The sequence below is a fragment of the Lissotriton helveticus genome, chromosome 3_1 (genome assembly GCF_964261635.1).
Source record: "Lissotriton helveticus chromosome 3_1, aLisHel1.1, whole genome shotgun sequence".
Lineage (NCBI taxonomy): Eukaryota > Metazoa > Chordata > Amphibia > Caudata > Salamandridae > Lissotriton > Lissotriton helveticus.
In genome coordinates, this window is record NC_136061.1 from 19,112,435 (window position 1) to 19,135,128 (window position 22,694).

The 22,694-nt window shown below is 43.9% G+C and overlaps 1 protein-coding gene across 4 annotated transcripts in view; it reads right to left on the reverse strand.

The window, feature by feature from the left end:
• Positions 1-22,694, reverse strand: part of LOC144822040 (scavenger receptor cysteine-rich domain-containing group B protein-like) — a 346,782-nt gene that overhangs the window by 223,714 nt on the left and 100,374 nt on the right. The gene's annotated exons all lie outside the window — the stretch shown is intronic.

Here is a 22,694-nt window from a genome sequence, read left to right on the forward strand (position 1 = left end):
ACCACCACAACATCACTTTAATGACGTTCCAGTGGCAAATGACCCCGTAGATTTGTTGTGAGGCTTACACTGTGAGGGGGAGGCGTGCCATGGGCATTAAGGTGAGTTCTCCCATGTTACACCCGTGGCATTTGACACATTCCCAGATTTACAACATGCTTTAAACTAGGGCGTGTGTCAAAAGCCTGCGCCTCCCCAAGGGTGGTGTAAGGGTTGTTTTTTTGAAGGAAGGCAACTCTTCCCCTACAAAATCAACCTGATTTCAACGCAGACATACTTGTACCATGGCAGCCATTGTGCACCAGCACTGTTAAAAACGGCAGGAATGTGCCGCATCTCATTGATACAGCACGTTCCTGCCCATTTCTTTTGACGTAGAGCAGTGCGGCAAGAAGGCTTGCGGCACTGCGTTTCAACCTATTCTTCCCGTGGACCGTGCCACTCAAAACAAAAGTATGCCTTATGCAAATCTAAAGTGTGGCTGCTTTTAATCTAACTCTGGTATATCGCAGGAAGGAATGCGAAATTACTTCACAAAGAAGAGTTAAAGAGGTACAGAACATGCATCCCCAGTGTAAAGTCCCTTTATGCACAAGAGCAAAGCACATGGTGGTTAACAGCCATGGGGAATCAACAATTACGCAGGCATCATTCACAACTCAGAACAGGCACACCACGAGCAGCAGCACTGATGTCTTTCCTTGCAGAGGAAAGGTGCAGCCTGGACAGCAGCTAAAATTGTACATTACAGTGAGCAGCTGTGGAACCCACCATTGCAAAGGAGGTCCAGCATGGGCAGCCGCTGTGCAAGCTTCTCTTGCACAAAACATGAAAATCATAAGCAGCAGTTGTGCAAGCTTCCCTGACAGAGAGCATGAAAACCATTGGCTACTACCCTACATTCAGTATTCAGGGAGCCCTTGCACCAAAATTCAGATCCTGCCGACCGGACAGACGTGAAGAGTCGCAAAGAGCAAGAACTGAAAATCCAGCAACTGACTTGGTGACAACACTGCCAGTCAGCCTGCTGACTTGGAGAACTGCGCAAAAAGACGACTTGTACTGCAGCTGCTGCGTCTTCAAAACCTGGAAGACCTGCCAGTACTTCTTCCAGGAACCAAGACCGCCAGTGAAGCTGGGGACCTGCTTCCCTGCATCCTGCAGGCACCCAGAAAGAAATGCTCCAAGCCCTAGTTGAAGTGGGCCAAAGGGGTCAGTGCGGTACCCCAACCTTTCTGAGCCATAGTCCACCGTGGTTTCACACCTCGTGAACTTTCCCATGTAAGTCGCTTTACTGTACCTGAATGCTGTACTTGTTCTTCCTCCCATTGGATGACATTGCAGCGTCTGAAAATTGCATTTTGTCAATTTTGTGAATACAAAAGAATTTCTATTGATAATGTACTTACCTCATTGTATTGATTCTGGTGCCTAAATATATATAAAGATACTTGTTATTTTTATAAATTGGTGTGGCTCTCCCTATTGAGTTGTATGCAACTGTATTGGCTATTGTGTGTATTTGTATATGTCTTACACTCCTCTCTGATAAGCCGAAGGCTGTTCTAACACATTACCCCCTAGAAGAGCACATTGGGATTGCTAGAGGAAGCCCTGTCCACTCTTTCTTTCATAATCTTCATTTCGGTACGTTAGAACCATAACAGATAAAAACATTTTCAGATGCGTAAAAACATAAACTGATATTATTACAAGTACCAAGTAGAAGTTCAATCAAGTAATTATTAGAAGGAAACACAGTTGGGGGTATATAATCTTACGTTTTAAAACCTTAATTTAAATAGTTAAAAACGCATTAATAATAAGAATACATATGGCATTTGAGGTTAAATCCATGGTCAGTCAGAATATTCCAGTATATTTAAAACATTTAGACAGTTAATATATATACACTTTTGATTCTTGAGCAATAAAATTGACAGTAACGTTTCATTAGGAGTTGCTCCACTATTTTTATCGATTGCATAACAGTGCAAGATTTCTCTAAAATGTCAGTCCCACTTTTGTTTGTACAAAATTAGTTGCTGGAAAAAACTTGCTAATACCAAAGATGATAACCTGGCTAGTATCAGTTTTTAAGATCCATTCCGCCTCTTTGTGTGACCTCACACCTAAATTTAGACTGAGCGGTTTGATCCTACGCTGCTAGGCTGATTCTAAAGCAACCTAGATGGCAGGCTGCGACCCCTCTTCTCATCAAGCTGCATTGGCTTCCAGTCACACAACGCTGCTATTTTAAAGCAGGCTGTATGGTCTTCAAGTCATTACATGGCAAAAGCCCTAAATTTATCAATCAACTGATCACCAGACACGTCCCCTCCCGTAACCTCCGCTCACTCCATCTAGCCCTGCTCCAGACCCCCCCCTTTAAACTCAAACGCTCTGGTGGTCGTAGATTTGCCACCCTTGCCCCCTGTCTATGGAACACCTTTCCCCTGGAGATCCGATCTTGCCAAGACCTCCTACCTTTTCGGAAAGCTCTGAAGACCTGGCTCTTTAGACAAGCTTTTTAATCCACCTCCTCCTCCACCTTAGGCTGTGTTACTGTCAATTTTAGCGCCAAGAAACTAATCAGTGTTAGCGCGCTTTATAAGTGACTTAATAACATAACATAACATAACATAACATCCATCTTTTTCTGGCTTCAGCATAAGCAGGACAAAAGAACAGGATGTGCGACTCATCTTCTCTAACTTTACCTGGGCATAAAGTGCATAAATCATCTTTCTTCTCAATAGGACAGTTTGACCACCTTGCTACATTTGTGTTTCTGCTCAATACTCCATATCTATATTTCATATATAATGTTTTAGCAAGTGGTGGATATACTTCATCCAAAAATTGTTCAAAGTGAGCATTATCTTTGAACGTAAGGAACTTGCTTGTTAAGGTTCCACTCGCTCTTTCATTTAACACACTGTGCGCAATGTATGCCCAAAATGATGATTTTAGAACCTTTTTCGAGTTTTGAGTGTATGTAGATGGGTCGTCCCAAAACTGTGATAAGCCGATCCTTTTTAACCAAGTAAAAACATGTTTAAGACATATGATACTATTTTTCTTATCCAATTCCATTATTTCTTCTAAACCTTCCTTGTAGTTTACTAACTCGACCAAAGTCTTACCCAAAACATCAAGGGCCTCAGAGTCGCATTTTAGTTACAATTGGGGCGAGAGCTTTAAAAAACCTGTTATGTAAGTCTAAAAATGTATTTCCCTCCAATGGTGTAGTCATATATCTACGGAAAATATTGGCAAATGTGTTGTAAATGCTTGCCAATACTTCACCATGCTCCAAAATGTATGCCCATTTTAGTGAGCGACGGTTATCGCTTACTAAAACATCATCAGAGCATACATGGGCTAGCCTCCTTGCTCTTAATTGCACTAGTCGATTATGTTATGTTAAGTTATGTTATGTTATGTTATGTTATGTTATTAAAATATTTATTGAGCGCACTATCACTGATTGGTTTCTTGGCGCTAGAATCAACAGTGACATAGGCGTGGCTGAGGGATAGAGGATTATTGCAGTGCTTGTCTGAAGAGCCATTGCGGGGTGGTATGTATCTGGTGATTAGTAGGTCGATGAATTTGGGGCTTTTGCAGTGCAAAGACTTAAATATCATACACCCTGTTTTGAATGCACAGCGCTGGGTGACTGGAAGCCAATGCAATTTCCTGAGTAGGGGAGTAGCTGCCTGTCGCCTCGGTTGATTCAAGATTAGCCTTGCGGCATAGTTCTGTACCATCTGGAGACGTTTGGATAGGTAGTTGGGAAGACCTAGATAGATGGCGTTCGCGTAGTACAGATGGGACAGAACAGTGGCAAGCACGACCTGGGTGACTGCCTCGGGCGTGAGTAGGCGCCGAACCTTTCGGATTTTTTTTAGCTGGAAAAAGCACTTGGAGACCACCTGGCCCACTTGTGCTTTTAATGAGAGGTCACAGTCCACGATTACTCCAAGTGTTTTAGCCGATGGGGAGGGTGTCGGGGCTTGACTTAAGTCCAGAGGCCAGTAGTGAGGGCCCCAGTACTTGACGCTGTCCCCAGTGAGGACCAGCTGGGTTTTCCCTGGGTTCAGCTTTAACTGGTTTTGGTCCATCCAAGATTTTATGAACCTCATGGTTGACTGGAAGTGCAGGATAGAGTTTTAAGTGTTGTCAATAGTGAAAAGTAGCTGTAAGTCGTCGGCATAATTGTAGACCCTCACCTGTTTGTCTCTAAGAGTCTGGATCAGAGAGAGTATGTATAAATTGAACAGGTGGGGTGACAGGGAAGGACCCTGTGGCACTCTGCATTTGATGGATTGCCTGGTGCCAGTAAAATCTCTGAGACATATTGTCTGCGTGCGGTTCTCCAGAAAAGAACTCAGCCAACCAGCCGCCGTGCCCAGTATGCCGGCCTGTCCGACACGGTCGACCAAGATGTTGTGGTCGACCGTGTCAAACGCGGCCGACAGGTCCAGGAGCACCAGGGCCTGTGGAGAGCGTTTGTGCGCACAGTCTCGCAGCGTGTCCAGGACTGTGGTGACTACTGCCTCTGTGGAGTGTGCCGGTCGAAAGCCAGCCTGGTGAGGATCAAAACAGGAGGAGTCCTCAAGGAAATTAGAGAGGCATTTAGCCACATGGGCCTCCAGGACTTTAGCCAGATAGGGCAGTAAGGAAATGGGCCGGTAATTAGCCTTACAGGATTATGAAGTAACAGCTGGAGCGGACGGTGATCTCCCTCTATTCTAGGCATAATCTCTAAGACTATTACATAAGACCAAGTGTCAAAAGATACCATTATGTAGTCAATTTTGCTCTGGGAATTGCTTCTGCAAAATATGGGGGCCTTTGGTGTGTCTGCTGGTAAACGACCATTACATGCTCTCAGACCATGCCCAACAACTACCTCATGATCTGGAGCGCTAACACAGTACACAGAACCGGGTTAATGTTATGCAATATAGGGATATTGTTAGCGCGGTCTTCATCATCAAAAATATTTCCAAGCCCTATAATAGGTTCGTAGTTGCAATTTAAATCGCCACCTATTACTACACTTGTATTTGCGTCTAATGAGTTTAAGATAGAGTCCATTTGTTCTATTATCAGTGACTCCTTTGAAGCTGGGCCTGGTCTATTGTAGATGTTATATAGGTGCAGCACCCTTCTATCCTTCGTTATTATTTTTATGTCAAGTAAGTCATGTGAACTAATACATAATTTGGTAACTCTAATATCAATGGTTACTTTCACCCATATTACAAGGCCCCCCGAGGGTCTTCCTCTTACCGATGGGACTGCGTCTACATAAAATGTTCTATACCCTACTCTGTGTGGAGTCTTTGTCGGCCAAGTCTTCTGCAGGAGACAAATATCGCTTGTTCCGATGTAATCATTCCACTCAGGATCGCTAACATTCTTTCCAAGGCCCACTATATTCCATGAAATTATTTTTAGTTGCACAAGGTTATTAACACTTGTGGATATTGTGGGTTCGTCTATCGGCATGTCACTTGTATTTTTTGCCCCATTTACCAATGGGAGCTTGTAGTGATTGCATGTTCCTTTAAATGGAATTCTTTATATGTATTGTGGAATGTTTTCTTACAAATGAATGTTCTACTGTGTGTACTGTAACTGGAGTTGGAATTCATTTTTTGGATGAACCTTCATTCCAGCTACATCTATTCTTTACCGCTCAGGAATAAATACTAATCATTTAATTGTTTGGAGTTCTCTTTATTTACTTTGGACTATTACTACAATTATGGCGACATGGATGGTCTTTGAAAGAAAAAGAACCAAATTCCTAATTCTACAGTTCATCGCGACTTTAAGGAGTTAAGTGACTAATTGGATTTCTCCTATCCTGAAAGAAACCGTGTCATTGACATCCTCAGTCACATGTGTACAAGCTGTTAACAACGTGGTGTCATTGGGAAGATTAACCTGATTCCACTCGTGAGTACATTTGGTGTGTGACTGTGTTATTTAAAGCGGAGATTCAAAGTTTGTCTATGTAATTTGGGGCACAACTATGTGATTTTCACAGAGCAGTTAAGCATGAAGGAATACAGTGATTAATCTTCGACAAGCTCTGTACTTTGACAGTTGTATTCAGCTAAAAGTTAAGTCAAATCAGATTTGATGGAGAGTTTCGTAACTAGTACAGGTTTTGGACGAGAATTTACTGTTTTGCACTATCCCAGGTGAGATTCTATGTTGGAAGAGTAAATAGTATAGAGTTACTCTAGCAGGGTACTTCTTTGTGGAAAAGTAAGATACTGCTAATTTTAAAAGAGTTTATGTCTCATTTCAAAAAGGAGGATGGTGAGGACACAAACACAGTTTACACAACAGCTCTGATAGTTCTACACATAATTCTATTTCGTTGGGGCTACACTGTAAGCAGGTTTGTGAAGGTTTAGACTCCTTTATAGGTGAAGTTAGTCCTGACATTTTTAGACAGCAAAAATTACAGCACTTTGAGCTTTGTAGCCAGTGGATTGCAAAGCTGACCAAGTTCAACAATCTATTTTGAGGTCACTAGGTAGAAATAAAAATTATTATGATAGGAAACATGGCACTAGGGAAGTATATATCAGTATTGGACACATGGTGCGTGTTAAATCTGCAAGGAAGGTTGGAAAATTACACTCAAAGTTAGCAGGCGAGACTGGTTAAGAAGAGAATCTCTGTAGTGATTTGGAAAGGGATTATGGGTGGTTGGATGTTTTTTTTCTCTCTCATTTTGAAAAGGGAGATGGTGTTGTGGGTGAAGATTCTGAAGCTCAGGATGGTTCACAAGTTCCTGTTTCTTTGAAGATTCATTATTTAACATTTGTTGTATATATTGTTTTTATTAATTGTTTTTTTTTATTAAGGAAGGGGGATGTGTAGTGATTGCATGTTCCTTTAAATGGAATTCTTTATATGTATTGTGGAATGTTTTCTTACAAATGAATGTTCTACTGTGTGTACTGTAACTGGAGTTGGAATTCATTCTTTGGATGAACCTTCCTTCCAGCTACATCTATTCTTTACCGCTCAGGAATAAATACTAATCATTTAATTGTTTGGAGTTCTCTTTATTTACTTTGGACTATTACTACAGAGCTCACCTGACTTACTCGCTAGTGGGGATTAAATCATTGGTAAATCCCCACCCTCGTCCCGCTCTTTTTCTTCTTCCATTTTATCCAGGGAGATAGTAATTGGGGTCTTAATTTTTCCCTCTTGCTCGCTTTCTGTAGATATTGCCAGTATTTCATCAGCTGGAACATTTAGCAGTTATAGTCAGTCAACAGCCTCCAGGGGTGATAACACTTGGAAGCTATTGGAGGTATGGGGGAATAAAATATTACCGCGATTGTAATTTATTTCTGTGCTACCCGGTCTATAAAAATGGCGTGGATACTGGTATTCTTTGTTAGTTTCTCCTTGTTTGCTCTCAACAAGTTAGGAACTGTGTGAGGATGCCTAAAATTTATGACACTACAATATCCTTGTATGTCTATTGGAGTCCCCCACCCACCCTACCCTTGCCTACCATTAATATTTCATTCATTTTGTGGGGATTGACATTTTTATATTTGGAGAGCCAATCTGTGGCTTTGTTTCTAAGATTATGCCAGGTTTTATTTTGTTCCCTTCTCAGTGCTGGCACACCAGCTAGTATCAGTACGTAGGGTTATGCAGCGGGGGTAACATTAGAACATCAGAGTTAGGAATTAAATCGGTCCCCTTTGGGCTGAACACTGGTGCCCTAGAGCTGTCCTTTTTGGAGTAATCTATTCTATTGTCAAATCAGGTGTTAATCTTCCTAAGTGGCTCCCTAGCCCCTTTTAATTTACATGGAATCGTTTATCTGGGTCTGTACAGATTATAGAGCAGTTTTAAAAATATCCATCACAGTTTGCTCTACTGTCCCAACTATTTCATTAGCATTACCTAAACAGAAGGAAGGAATTATCTATATCAGTTTGCATTCCTATGGTCCTGCATAAGATCTCCTCATATTCTGGCTCATTGGTATCCCCTTTGCTTGTTATCCCAGTACCCCCAGATTTCCCTTTCATCTCGCAAATTGTTTGTCCCCTCTGTACGTTCTTAGCACTTTCGTTTATCATTCCCACTGGTTTTACGGCTCGCAAGCATGTTGATATTCCGTGGGTCACCAATTCATCCACATTGGAAATCCCCCCAGCACTTGATATTAGATCTAGAGCAGGATTGTTCAGGACAACAGGGGTGGTTGCAATACGGCTGGTTACATTTGGGTGAGATACATTAGATGGCGAATATGAACAAGGTTGCCTGTATGTTGGAAGTTTTGAGGGATCAAGTGACAACCTTCTTTCTGCAAGTTCTATTTCGTGACTTAAGAGTGATTCCGCTCTAATTATAAAGTCGTCGAGTGTACCTGCAGCACCCTTCCGTTTACTCATGACTAAATAATCCTCTTATTAATATATCAAGTGATTCTTCTCAACCAGCCCCCACAATGGTGTTAATCGGTTTTATCGAATACAATCCTAAATGCAGAAGGGCTTGAATACTTAATTTTTGTCCTTCAATACCATATCAGGCACAATTAGAAAAAAGGAAACTAGATCAGACCAACGACTTATTAAGACAGTCACAACCCAGTTTTAACTTTTTTCAGTTTTCCAATAATACTTAGTCTATTAACTGGTTTCCGCCGCCTGTTGGAATCTCCCACCTTAATGTAAGCAGCCAAGGGCTATTCGGTACAATTGCTAGCATTGCTGTAACCTCAAATCCGCATATTACTTACTTTCTTGTCCAGGTCACGGCAGATTTTTTTTGACAATTGATAGCAGGGTCACATGGGAATCAGTCAATAAAATGCATTATAGCAAAACAACTTGGCGTGTGTGGTTGCGCATCTCTGTTATCTGCTTATGGCCCGATATTTTCAGTGCAACAGCCAAGAGCAGTGGCCCAGCCCGGCCTCCTTCGGCCTCTGACGTCCTACTACGGCCCAGCTCTTGGCCCGGGCTTGGCCCGGCGCTGCCCGCGCGCGTCCCGCAACGCAGGAGCCCTGTAGTCCTTATAAGCGCCTCCTGACGCTTGCTGTGGTCGTGGGCGGCATGCGCGGCGTGCTCGCTGCTGGTGCTGCTGGGTAATGGAGTCCCAGAATGTCTGCGCTGGCGGCTGGACTCTGTGGCGGTGGCAGCAAGGTTGCGGCAAGATTTTCTGTACGGTAAGTGGCCCCACAAACAAACAGGGCTCCCGCTCCACCGGAGCCCTGTAGTCATTATAAGTGTCTCCTGGCGCTTGTTGTGGTCATGGGCGGCGTGCGCACCGCGCTCGCTGCTGGTGCTGCCGGGTAATGGAGTCCCAGAATGGCTGCGCTGGTGGCTGGACTCTGGGGCGGTGCCGGCAAGGCTGCGACAAGGTTTTCTGTCCGGTAAGAGGCCCCACAAACAAACAGGGCTCCCGCTCCACCGGAGCCCTATAGTCCTTATAAGCGCCTCCTGGCGCTTGCTGTGGTCCTTGGCGGCGTGCGCGCCACACTCGTCGCTGGTGCTGCCGGGTAATGGAGTCCCAGAATGCGGCGCTGGCGGACGGACTCTGTGGCGGTTGCGGCAAGGTTTTCTGTCCGGTAAGGGCCCCACAAACAAACAGGGCTCCTCTCATAAAATAACCTCTGGATTCTTTGCACAATTTATCTCATTTTTTCGGTCAAACGTGTGTTTATTAGCATTACTGTTGGGCACACACTTTGTACATTACAGCAAAAAAGAGTTTCAAGATCAGCAGTAGAAAGCATTGTAACCTGAAAAGTAGTGAAGTTGAACTCGCTCATGCAATCATATCCAAGCCTTCCTTTATGGGAACTCTATGATGTCCAGTACAGTGTCCAGTATTGTACAGGCCTAGGATACTCCCATTGGGAGGATGCGAACAGATAACCCGTCTTTCTTTTGTGACAGGTCTGTTGCCCTACCCTTCCAACCAGAAAGGTCCCCCACAAGGAACTCAAGAATAGGAAAAAGAAAGGAAACATCCCCAAAAACCACAAAGGGAAAACCTACCCCCCCTCGAAGCAACAAGGTAAGTGGCGGCTGCTCTATCTATGGAGAGTATTTCACCGTCTGGCCATATGCAGGTGTTTAAAATCGGAAGAGATGCATGTCTCTGAGTGAAGGCGGACATTCTGTCAGTGGCAAGCCCTCTGTGAGAAAGGCAAGCAGTGGTCCCCACTTGTGTTCAAAGCTTTTATAATCATCGCAGAAGATATCCACCATTCTCTCAAGACACAGTAGTTTCCAAAGGTGAGAGTGCCAAATTGAAAGAGAGGGGGCTGACTTTCTCTTCCAGGTGGCTGCGATCGTAACCTTCGCAGCTCCTACGCATGTCCAGCTTTGGTTTGATGTTTAAGGGAAGGATCACGGATGCCCAAGAGGACCCCCTCCAGAGTAGTCGGTATGGGGTAGCCCATTATGGTCTTAATTTGCACAAGGATTTCCTCTCAAAATGTTCTTATGGTGGGACAACCCCACCAGATGTGCTGAAAATCCTCAAGCAAACCACAGCCCCTAGAGCACCTGTCAGACATGTTGGGAAAGATGCGTTTGAGTTTGGAGGAATATAGATACCAGTCAATCAGTGTTTTTAAATGAGTTCTAGAGAGTGATTACATTTCGTGATACCAGATCACAGGGCATTCCAATCTTTATATATTGAGGACGTGCTGAGTGTGTGGAGGAGAGAAGATAAATGTATAGGAAGGAAATCACCCCTTTCATGGATTCCACCGACCTCACAAATTTTTCGAATCCAATTTTCACCCTTGTAGCTGCCTCATGAACATAAGGAGTGAGAGCCCAATGTCAGAGGTGGAGGTAGTGGAAGTGTTCATCTGATATATTCATTTGCCGGCCTCTTTTACTTGGGCTTCCATATTAAGTCCTATATTGTCTTATATTGTCCTCACTGCAAGTGCTCTATCCATATGAAGACAGTGTTTCTCTGACTCTCTTTTAAACCACTCCGTCACTACATGCATCTGAGCAGCTTTGTAATATAGGCCTAGATCAGGCATTCCCACTCCTCCATCTGCTCTGGGGCACCGTAGCAGTGTGAACGATAAACATGCCCTCCCTCCTTGCCATATAAACCGGGTGAACATGGATTTATTTTAAGGGAGGAATGTCGTGTCTAGGTCAATAGGTAGAGCCTGAAAGAGATATAGCAGTTTGGGGAGAACTGTCATTTTGATTGCATGTTTCGACCAATCCAGGAGATGAACATGGGCTTCCAACCCTTAGGGTCGTTTTGGAGAGAAGAGCAGTCAGGAAATTAGCCTTATAAAACCCTTCCACACGCGGTGTCAATTGAATCCCCAAATGTTGATGAGAGCGGTCAGTCCATTGGAGCGGGTCCATTAGAGCAGTTCTCTGGCTTCGACCTCTGGGACAGTGAAGTTGAATATAAGTGATTTATCGAGGTTAATCTTGAAGCTCACTACTGCCTAATACATGACCAGCTCAGATTGTAGTGCGGGAAGAGAAATTGAGGGTTCTGAGAGGGACAGGAGCACATTGTCTGCAAAAAGAGAGATTTTATGAGTATCACCCCCGAAGCAAATTCCTTTAATTAACTGGGTTTCTCTAATAGACATTGCTAATGGCTCAATACTAAGAGCAAATAGTGAGGGTGATAATACACACCCTTGCCTAGTACGTCTTGTTAGAGAAAAAGGGGCCGAAAGCACTCCACTGACCTGCACCCTAGAGCGGGCACATTCGCAGTTAGCTTTATTCATTTGAATACATTTATATGCGAAGCAAAATGTGTTAGCGTACAAAAGAGAAAGGTCCGATCCACCTTATCAAAGGCCTTCTCGGCATGTAGGCCCACCAACACTGCTGAGATCTTGCGTTTGGTTGCTTTTTCGATGAGGTGTATTGTGCGTCTGATATTGTTGTGTGTCTGGCGTACTTTGATGAAGTCGGATTGATTAGGGTGGATGAGATCTGGCATCAACCGGCCAAGCAGCTAAAATAGCAGAGAAAAGCTTTGCATCTAAATGTAAAAGGGCAATTGGGTGGTAGGAGGCACATGGTTTCACATTTTTCCCGCGTTTAGGAATATCCGACACTACAGCCTCGGCCAGTGAGGGAGTCACCTCTGCGGCTTCCGCCATGTGATTAAAAAGGCTTGTGAGGTGTGGAATGAGGTCTTGTGCAAATGTTTTATAAAAGTTGGCCATCAGGGCATTGGGGCCAGGGGCCTTGTGTATTTCAAGAGCAGTAATGGCCGCAGTCACTTCTGCTGCTGTAATAGGAGCTGTGCGCTACCAAAGGGGTTGATGGACGGAGTGCTTGAGCGAATCAAACACTCACCCCCAGTCAACTAATCTGGGATTAATCCATCACCATTCTTTACCACACTCCACCACCCCAGTTCAGACATGGCCATATGCAAATGAGTCTGACCCTGTGCCTCGTGGGAACAGTCCAGCCCGAACTGCCAAGCCATGCCTTCCCTGGACCGGAAACAAGCTTCCGAGGACCGGTTTTGGATTCATTATTTTCATCAGCCAGGCTATCTTGAATCCAGTGGTAGAGTGAGCAAGTGACGAAGGTCTGGGCATTCCCTGCCAACTCAGGGCGAACAAAGCGATACAAAAGGGGATGATGGACGGATGTGGGTCCCGTGCTCACTACGCCACTGGAGTCAAGCTATCCTGACTGAAACTCAAATTTTAATATTTCTCTATAACCTGAAACAAAACCAAGTGTCAGTGGGGTCCCCTGGGCATGTTTGAACTCTGGGTTTCTTAGACCCTGGATCTCAGAGAATAACTCCTACTAACTACTGCCTGGCCCCACGCTTGAAAAGGCACAAAGAGGAAAGAAGAAGGAGTGCACGAGAAACAACAGATCAAAAAGACAATAAAAATGCGAACAAGAAACTCTGTGCAGTTGCAAAACTCCCATCGACCACATAAGACTGCCAAATGACAGTAAGCGAAAATGCAATATCCCAAAGAAGGAAGACGAGGGAATCAGACCCAGGAGAAAAAATCGGAGGGGCATGAAGAGCCCGAGATGATTACATCGGACAGGCCTTGTAACACCTTGACACACCTGTCAAAAAAAAACAAGAATTTCTTAAGAGAACACAACAAGGACATGTCTCGACGTCAGCTAATCGGAATAGTTGTGATATTAGAGACACTGGCAACATAAGAAGCAACATAAGAAGCTATAATGTTCACTTCTGAAATCTCCTTCAAGTGTTTGGAGACCTTAAAATCCTGGATCCAATGTGAAGAGTCGAGGGCAAGTACACTCCCTGTTGTTAATCTCTACCCAGAGATTATAATTCAAGGGAGACTTTTAGCCCCAGTAAAAACAACTCCTCTCCTTCCTCAAAGAAAATCCAGAAAACCATCAGGATAACCTGCAACACAACAACCTAATCCTGAGTGTGCCCAGATCGCTTGACAGCACCCTCGACAAATTGAAGCTAGTCGGAGCCAATCAAGAACCATCCGAACGGCTGGTGCTCTTGGACCGCGAAAGGACAAAGTCCCTGTCCCCACTTACGACCCAGCGCAGATTATACTAGAATCTCCAATCTGGATTTAATCTACCAGTTCAGTGAGTTTCACATCCCAGCACATAAGCCTATTGGGCTGGTCGCCCATTGAAACAAACATAATAGACCCCAATGGTACACGTCAGCCAGGCATCCAAACGCTCAAGTTGACTTCCCACTACCCACCCCACACCAACTCCTGTACCCTATGAGCAAATGTCAAATAATTACGCGAAAGACCCTTATCAGACTCGTGCTAGGGACTCTTTATGTAATACTCCGCTAGAGTTCATAAATAACAGTAGAGCTGGCCAAGATGATTTTAGTCTTCCGCTAAACTCACAACAAAAATTAAATGAAACTAACATAAGAAAGCAAACACCTATAACCAGTAGCTCTATAAACCCAAACCTAACTTCCCTACACAGTCAAAATAAGATCAGTGACTCTCTAAATTCTGAACTCCAGCTCAGGAAGACATGTTATACTCCCACCACGCACAAGGTTGAGATGCTCATCTCTGATACCAACCAAGCCCTGAATTCAATAGCGAGCGCTGCCCATATGCACGCAGATAAACTGGATGCCCAACTAAATATCCTGCAGCTAATAGCTGGTCTAATAACTAAAATTGATACCAAACTTGACCTACTAAACTCTCTGGTATGCAGAGCCCAAAATAATGTAGCGTCAAGCCAAAGTAACAGCGAGTGTAGCTGTAATCCGATATAAAAAAAATTAGAAACCTTACCAGAAGTTATGTTCACATTAATAGAGGACCTGAAGAAAGAGGCATGTAGACGTATGTCGAAATCCACTTCTCCTAATACCCAGTTGAACCAATACTGTAGTAATCTGCTTCTTATGTAATGCATCTCCCTGGCCCTGGTTCTCTGCCTGATGCTCTAGCTATATAATGTCATTTGGAATGTTACGGACGTTTGTACTTGAAGGGGGAGCAGTTGGAGAAGATGGGCTGAGCAGCCAGGAGGCTGCTCCTGGTGGGGCTTATATTAAGGCTTACATTGGAGCTTACTAAGCTGTAACCTAATGAATAAAATACCACCTACAAGAGCTGTCTACAAGACCTTATTAATTTCTACATTGGTGACGAGGATCGGATACGAACCCACGCGTGCAAATCGGCCTACTCCAAAAAAAAGAAATTTCATAGTATAGAGCACACAGGCGACTCAGAGATTAATTCAAAAGCAAGAACTCAGTTCCAAGGCAATGACTCCCCTGATCATATAGATCAGCGGACTACTTTCATACAAGACCAGCAGATTAAATGCCTGAAAATTGTTGACAAACAAGACTTCGAATCCATCTTAGACATAGGTACAACAAATGGGGCTGATAACTTTAATCAAGAAAAGTCCGCTCCAGTAAATATATCCCAACCTAACACTGTAACAGGAGCTAATAACCTGTCTCACTCCCTCTCACCATTGAAGATGACAACTGTAACCCCGGCCAAAGAACAACATCTGTCCAGGAAAAACAAGAAGAGATTAAAGAAATTAAACAATGCTAGGAAAAAGAGTGGAGTGCTGCTACGCTGGCTCAGACCGGTGACAACGACTTGAAATCAATCATAGCCTCAGAATTCAGCAAAAACTCAGATAGAGGAGGAACTTTAGATACTCGCCTTCCAATAAATAAAAAATATGGGCCAATGTAAGCCAGAAGCGATCCATGGCACCTTGGTTAGCCCAAAGGAGAAAATTGGGAATTGTATGGAAAGAAAAGAACCCAATGCATATTATGGAGAACCCCAAATGATCATGGATAAACCCACAAACCCACCATGTGATCAACCTCCTATTAGACACGGTATGAGAAAGACCACAGGTTGGGATGCCCCCATGAAGCCACAAGCCGAAGCGACCTAAGATACCCATGTGAAACAACAAAAGAGAGCCAAAACGCAAGGAAAGTCACAGAGGAGATAGCCACAAAAGTTAATCTTATGGTTTGGAAATGAAACAAAATGAGAAGACCTCGAACACCATGGTGATATTGGACCAGAGCCAGGACTTCAATCAAGGAAACATAAATGAGAAATCTGTTACCTAGGAGGTCAACCCGCATTGTTTTAAAGCGAACAAACCAGAATGTCTGAACCACTCACTCAAGAACAAGATGCCCAAAGTTGACTTAGAAACAACATTTTCAAATCATAAGAAAACCGTGTCAGTTGAGGCTGGAATGACTCAATCATCACAAGAAGGGAAAAAAGTTAAAACTGCACCCAGAGTATCTATCCTAAGGGAAATGGGATATCCTCAAAAGAATAAACCTTCTAAATCTATTCTCGCACCTCCCAAGACTAGAAAATATAAAAACTACAGACATTGAAAGTATCGCTTTTATTGCCCCTGAACAGGGTCAAGTCAACGAGACCACAGTAGTAACCTTTCATAGTAAAGACATAGCCGCAGCACTACTGTTGAATAAAGATCGGCTGGGCGACTGGGGCATTCACACCAGTCTCATGACTAAAGCTAAATACCCTGTCATCTTAAAGGATAGAGTCCCAAATGCCTTAAAGGACTATCACACCTCAACCTTGGCAAGCAGTGATACAACCCGGAAGCTGACTACTTCAGTCTTGCGTGGCCCATTAGCAGCCTCCCAAACAGCACTGTGGAAAACAAATCCGCTTCAAATAACTTCATCCAGAACAGGAGGCCCCCACCAATGTGCACTAAAACGACAGAACTCTCAAGACTGGCCCTCCCAGGTCTTAGGGTGAAGCACAAAACATCGTAAGTGGACGCAAAACTGGTGAAGAAAACACCCCCCACCTCAGGATCTGTTCCTGGACTATTCGAGGGCTAACAAACGAAAAAAAGCAGAAAGAGTAACATCCTCCTTTTTAAGAAATTATGATATTGCTCTGCAAGAAATCTGGTCTTTGCAAAGTATCACTTGGGAGGACTACACTAATTATAAATCTCGTGCAATCGCATCTCAAGTAGGTGGGCATGCGTCAGGAGGTGTATTAATTCCTAAAGGTCTCCATGATTATAGAAGGCCAAGGAGACTACATTTTTATTAATATTGAGCCACAAGGGTTGGGAAAAAAAAATCAATAAACAACATTCTATTATCCTGGGCTCTATCTATCTACACCCCTCTAAAACAAAGCGAGAGACTACTTTGAAGAACATTTTTCCCATCATGACAGATCTTTTTGAACACTTTCCGAATTATATATGGCTAATAATCGTAGATTTTAATGCCGACTTAATGGAGACAAATCTGAATCCCTCCCTTCTAACTTCACTGGTTAACAGAATGTGGGCAATTCCAGATATAAAATGCCAGTACCAACGGAAGGATAGTCAAGGGACAAAGGTGGCCACAAGTTTAAATCAACTAGGGCTCTGTATCTTAAACGGTAGATTGGAGTCAGATTCGCCTGCTGTTTATACCCATGTTTCTCCCTTTAGAATGGTTACCTTGGACTACATATGGATTTCCATTTAGTCCATAAATTTTTGGTAACCCCATCATTGGAAAGTGATCATGCAATCTTAACATGCAAAGTTCTATCAAGTCAGAGTTTCCGGCCAAAAACCGACCTGATTGGGAAAGATTCAACATTAGAGCCAATTAGAAAACTACACTGGACACTGGACCAACAAGAGGCAATTGAAGATAAGGTGGTCAACTTTTTGGAAAACTTGAATCTAGAGCCTAGTAGCCAGCAGGCAGTGGAGGTCCTTAAAAATAAATCTATCTGTAAAGAGTATTAAAAACTCAAATAATTATTATTCATCTATACCCCGCCGCAGCGACCTCAAGCACACCATGCTGAGTATTAAAAATAAATTAAATACCTTATTGCGTAAAAGCGCACATACCAGCCTGGAATACAAATACTTAGGAAGGAAGATTTTGACCACCCGTAAAGAATATAGGAAATAAAGGTTCAAAGATAAAAGAATAAAAGACGAACAGCGCTGGACCCTTGCCCATGAAATCATAAAATCAAAAGATCAAAAGAGATTTTGGAACTGGGTAAACAAGGTTGCTAGATCAGGCCAATCATCCACCATAATGAATGTCTCCCCTACTGAAGGGCAGGCCCACATTGAAACTCTCTACGTTGAGCTTGATAAATATAATTGGTGTAACTATCATAGCTCTATCCTTCTTAATCCCCTCCCTTGTAGGTCATCAACTATTATGATTACCCCAAGTCAAGTTGCCCTTATTATAAAAACGAATGCATCCAGGAGGGGCACCAGACCCAAATGGGCTACCAACAAAGATATATAAAGCCTCGACTTATAAGTGGGGAGCGCTTTTGGCCCCCCTATTTGAGACATGTAGAATGGGTGGTCCCATTCCTGATTTGTGGTGTGGTTCCCTCCTCGTCCCTATCCACAAAAAAGGTCAGCGATCTAATCCTGATAACTACCGGATGATTGCACTCCTCGATGTTGATGGAAAGGCCGACAAAAACCTCTTATTACAAGAACTGACCAGCTGGGCGGAAGACCAAAAATTAATACCTGTCATGCAAATTGGCTTTCAAAAGGGCTGCCACATTAAGGACAATCTGATTTGCTTAGCCCACATGATCGAGGTTACACTTGCAACAAAAGGAAAATTACTGTTTCTGGGATTTATCGATTTCCAAAAGGGATTTGACAACGTTGTCCATCCCAGGCTCTCGGAGAAACTGCACAAATATGGCATTCTGCCAACTTTATTGAACTTTATCAGAATTGCTCTGTATTCTGATACTTGGGTCAAAATAAAAGTCTCCGCTGGTTGGTCTACAACCAACAAATTTATGACCAACAAAGGCCTAAAGCAGGGATGTATTTTGGCCCCTTTACTTTTCAATTTGTGCCTCGCAGATCTACCGGAGTGGCTGGCCCACTCTCATGCCTTCCCTCCAAGAGTCACATCTGTTAAACTCCAGTCAATGCAATACGCAGATTATACGATTCTATTTGATCAAACACAGGTGGGCCATCAACAAATTTTTGATTCCCTGGCAGCATATTGTGAAATCAAGTCACTGAAGATTAATGTCTCCAAAACAAAGGTGATGATAGTCTCGAGAAGCCGAGTGAGACAGCGCCCCTGGTACATTGCTGACAGATCTAATGAGGTAGTCACCACTTATAAATATCTTGGAGCCTGGATAGACCACAGAGGAAGCACGGGTCCGCAAACCGCGGCAATGCAAAGTGTGGCCTTGAGCCTGGAGGGGGTCTTCCTACGAACTAAGAAAGCTCTCCATTCTCCTGACTTCACTCCGCTAATTAGAGTGATAGATGCCAAATTACTAACTACAATAGCCTTTGGTGCTACTAATTTTAAAGATAAAATCTCCACTTGGTTGGACAGAATGCAATCAGCCTGTTTTTGTACAGTGTTTCACCTACCCAATTCGACCTCTCATGCCCAAATCGGCACGGAGTTCCACTTGTTTTCCCAAAAATGGATCATGAAAGCGAGATTCAGTGCCTATTGTGCAAAAACAAAAATAGCCCAAGTCTCCACACTAAAGAGTTGCATCTGGTCATTGCTAATTAACCCCAGCACTTCTTGGAATACATTTTTAACATTCTGCCTGGACGCTTTAGAAGCCCATGATCTATGGGCAAGCTCGCTAACCATAAGGATTGCCACCAAAGCCCTGACCAAAAAAGCAAAAATACTATCAATGGAACACGATGCAATATCCGTGAAATAGCTATCGCATGGCAGCTGGGCGTCAAAACTCTATGACATAAAACCCTACCACACTACATGTCATCTTCCATGAGCCCACTAGTGAAACATCAGTTAATGAGACTATGTTTTGGACAAATCCCCTGGTGGGGTACTTGTCTTCTCAGTACCGCTATTGCAACAATGGGGATGAAAATGTAATCCATGTTCTGTGTATTTGCAGTACTTTACTCCCCCTTCGAACTTACTGGCTGCACCCCATCTGGAGAGTTCTTAATGTGCGTACCTGCCAGGAAGCCTTAGAGGAATGTATGAAGGGGGAATTAGCCCAATGGGCGCTCGCTTTGTGTAATTCATGACTAAGATCAACCCCTTGGGCGCGGCCGGAACTTTGCCGCGGTGCGACAAAATTCTACGCGTGTGCAGACCGGACGGCCCCTAGCCGTCTGACGCGCACTAGCACTGCGGCCTCGGATGGCCAGGGGCCGTCCGACGCATGCAAGGGGTTAATCTAATGCTACCAGCAGATACCACCCATGAAATTTTACTGTGTCAGACATGAACTTGCGTTTTTTTTCTTTTAAATTGAGAGCTGAAAGTGTCTTTCTATTTCTATTGTTGTATGAATTGCAATGATTTTAATTATTTGTGCAAATGAAGTAGATTTATCCTGGCTGAAGACGGCTGATAGCCCGAAACCGGACCTAGGATGCTTGATTCCGGTCCAGGGAAGACATGGCTTGGCAGTGTGGGCTGGACAGTTCCCATGAGGCACAGGGTCAAGACTGATTTGCATATGGCCATATCTAAACTGGGGTGGCTTGGTGAGCAAAATAACGATGGATTAAACCCAGATCTGTGACTGGGGTGAATGTTTTGCCATTGTACAACATTCCGTCCATCATCTTGTGTGTATTGCTGTTCACCCTATGTGGGAAGGGTATGCCCAGACGTGGGTCCCGTGCTCACTACGCCACTGAAGTCAAGCTATCCTAGCAGAAGATGGCTGATAGCCAGAAACCGGTCCTACGATGCTTGATTCCGGTCCAGGAAAGACATGGCTTGGCATTCGGGCTGGGCTATTCCCATGAGGCACAAGGTCAAGACTGATTTGCATATGGCCATGTCTGAACTGGGGTGGCTTGGTGAGCAAAATACCAATGGATTAAACCCAGATCTGTGACTGGGGGTGAATGTTTTGCCATTGTGCAACATTCCGTCCATCATCTTGTGTGTTTTGCTGTAATGGGAGCTGTGAGCCTATCATTTGCGCATTGCGATACCTGGGGGAATTGCAATGTCCAGAGACAGTTCTCCTGCAGCTATTTATCTCTGGATTCCCCAGTATAAAGGGATCTCTAAAAGGAACCAAAGAGATCTGCCTTGTCTTTATCTGTAAGTATGAGCTGGTTGTTCCCGTCCCATATGCCTCCAATGTATTCCCTCTTGCGCTTCTCTTTCAATTGTCTTGCTAAATGTTTGCCTATTTTCTTACCCTGGGTATATGAGATGTGACGAAAGCTTTAAAAGCGCGAGTTCCACCCTTTTATTATAGATAGCCTTCATTTTACCCCGCAATGCTTTAAGGGTACAAAGAGAAGGTCTGGAAGGATTTGATATGTGTGCCTTCTCTGCCAATTCCAGTTCCAGTTCAAGCTCTAGGTTTTCCCTCACTTTAGTACATTGTCTGTTTAATCTGGAGTTGAGCTCTATGCATTTTCCCCTCATGAGTGGTTTAAAAGCATCCCATGTATTGCCCACAGAGGTGTCCTCAGCTCTATTTAATTTCAAAAAGTCCCTGATCGCTTCTCAGGGTTCGGTGCGTACCACCCTATCTCGTGTAAGGGAGATCGGGAAATACTATTTAGGCATGGTCACCGAGGCTGCCCCCCACTGTAAGCAAACTGAAATAGGGCAGTGATCTGAAAGACAGAGGGGGAAAATCTTAGCCTCATTGAGGGTGCCTAACTGGTTTTGACTGATAAATATATAATCCAACTTAGAATAGGTGCGATGCATGTGGGAATACAATTTATAATCCCTAGACTGAGGGTACATAGTTCGGCAGGCGTCATTGAGTCCAGAATCAGATATTCTCTGTTTGATGTCTGCGGTAAATGATCTAGATTCAGCCCAGTGTGAGTGTGTACTATCTGAATCTGCTTGCCAAGTGAGGTTAAAGTCCCCCTTGAGAACCATTGTCCACTCTGCAAAATTGGCTATTTTGTCCGGTAGGGTAGTTAAAAAACCTATTTGTCCTGTGTTGGGTGTGTAGGCTGTGGTAAAGGTAATCAGTTTACCCCTCAGTACACCCTTGACCATAACCAGCCTACCCTCCTTGTCTGATTGGATGGACAATGGTTTAAATTTCGTCGAGGAATGGAATAAAAGTGCAACCCCCCGGTGTTTAGTGAGTGTTGAGGATCTGTAAATATGAGGGTACTGTTTGTGTTTAAGTTGTGATTCTTCCTCGCTCCAGAGGTGAGTCTCCTGAAGCGCCACTATGTCAAAGTGGTGATCAGTGAGATATTTCCAGATTTTTTTTCCTCTTTAGTGGTGAATTCAGCCCCTTAACATTCCATGATCCTATTGTAATTAACATTTTCTCCAAGACATCTCTTCCCGCCGCTCACATCCCTCCCAAGTAAGACAATGGTATCAGATTCCCAAGTAGAAATGTGTAGACCTCCCAGGTGTGCCTTTCATGTTGGATGTTCCCTGACCAGAAAGCTGGGGTGTTGCCTATCTGAGTAAAGCGGTTGCCACTCCTTTAACCATCCCCCTGCCAGAAAACAGAAAAAAAAGAAATACCCAAAACCAACTTCACCAACAATAACGCATGTCGGGTCGATGGTAAGAATCCGACCGTGCATGTAACAATCTATCTGGATGCGTTGGTGATGGTGTGACCGATAACCCCATCCGCGCCCGTCTAGATCAAAGGTAGCCTTGAATGGTGGCTCTTCGAAGTTGAGCAGTTCTGTTTTATCCTCTAATCGGAGGCTGTTATCAGGATTGGAAAACATGGCTTTTGACAGGGGACGAATGTCTGAGTAAGGATAGAGCATTACTCCAGTCCTTGAGGAGTCATATCCTGTAATCTCTCATCTCCCGTCTTACTTGTGATTCCCCCTGGAGCTCGTGGACCATTGTGTCGGTGATGAGCCTGGTCGCTGTGACCCTTGCACTTTACTTTGGGAAGGTTCAATGACGGTGGTAGAGATGCCCAATAAATCCAGCCCTTCTCTCAGTTCCGTAATGTGACACTGCTTGTTTTTGTACTCAAAACTTGGGATGAACGGGTATGCCCAGCGGTATCTGACATTGTGTTTTCTGGCTCCAACAGGACTGCTTCTTTCACCTTATAGGAGTGGAATTTCACCAGTATGTCTCTTGTTCGCCTCCGT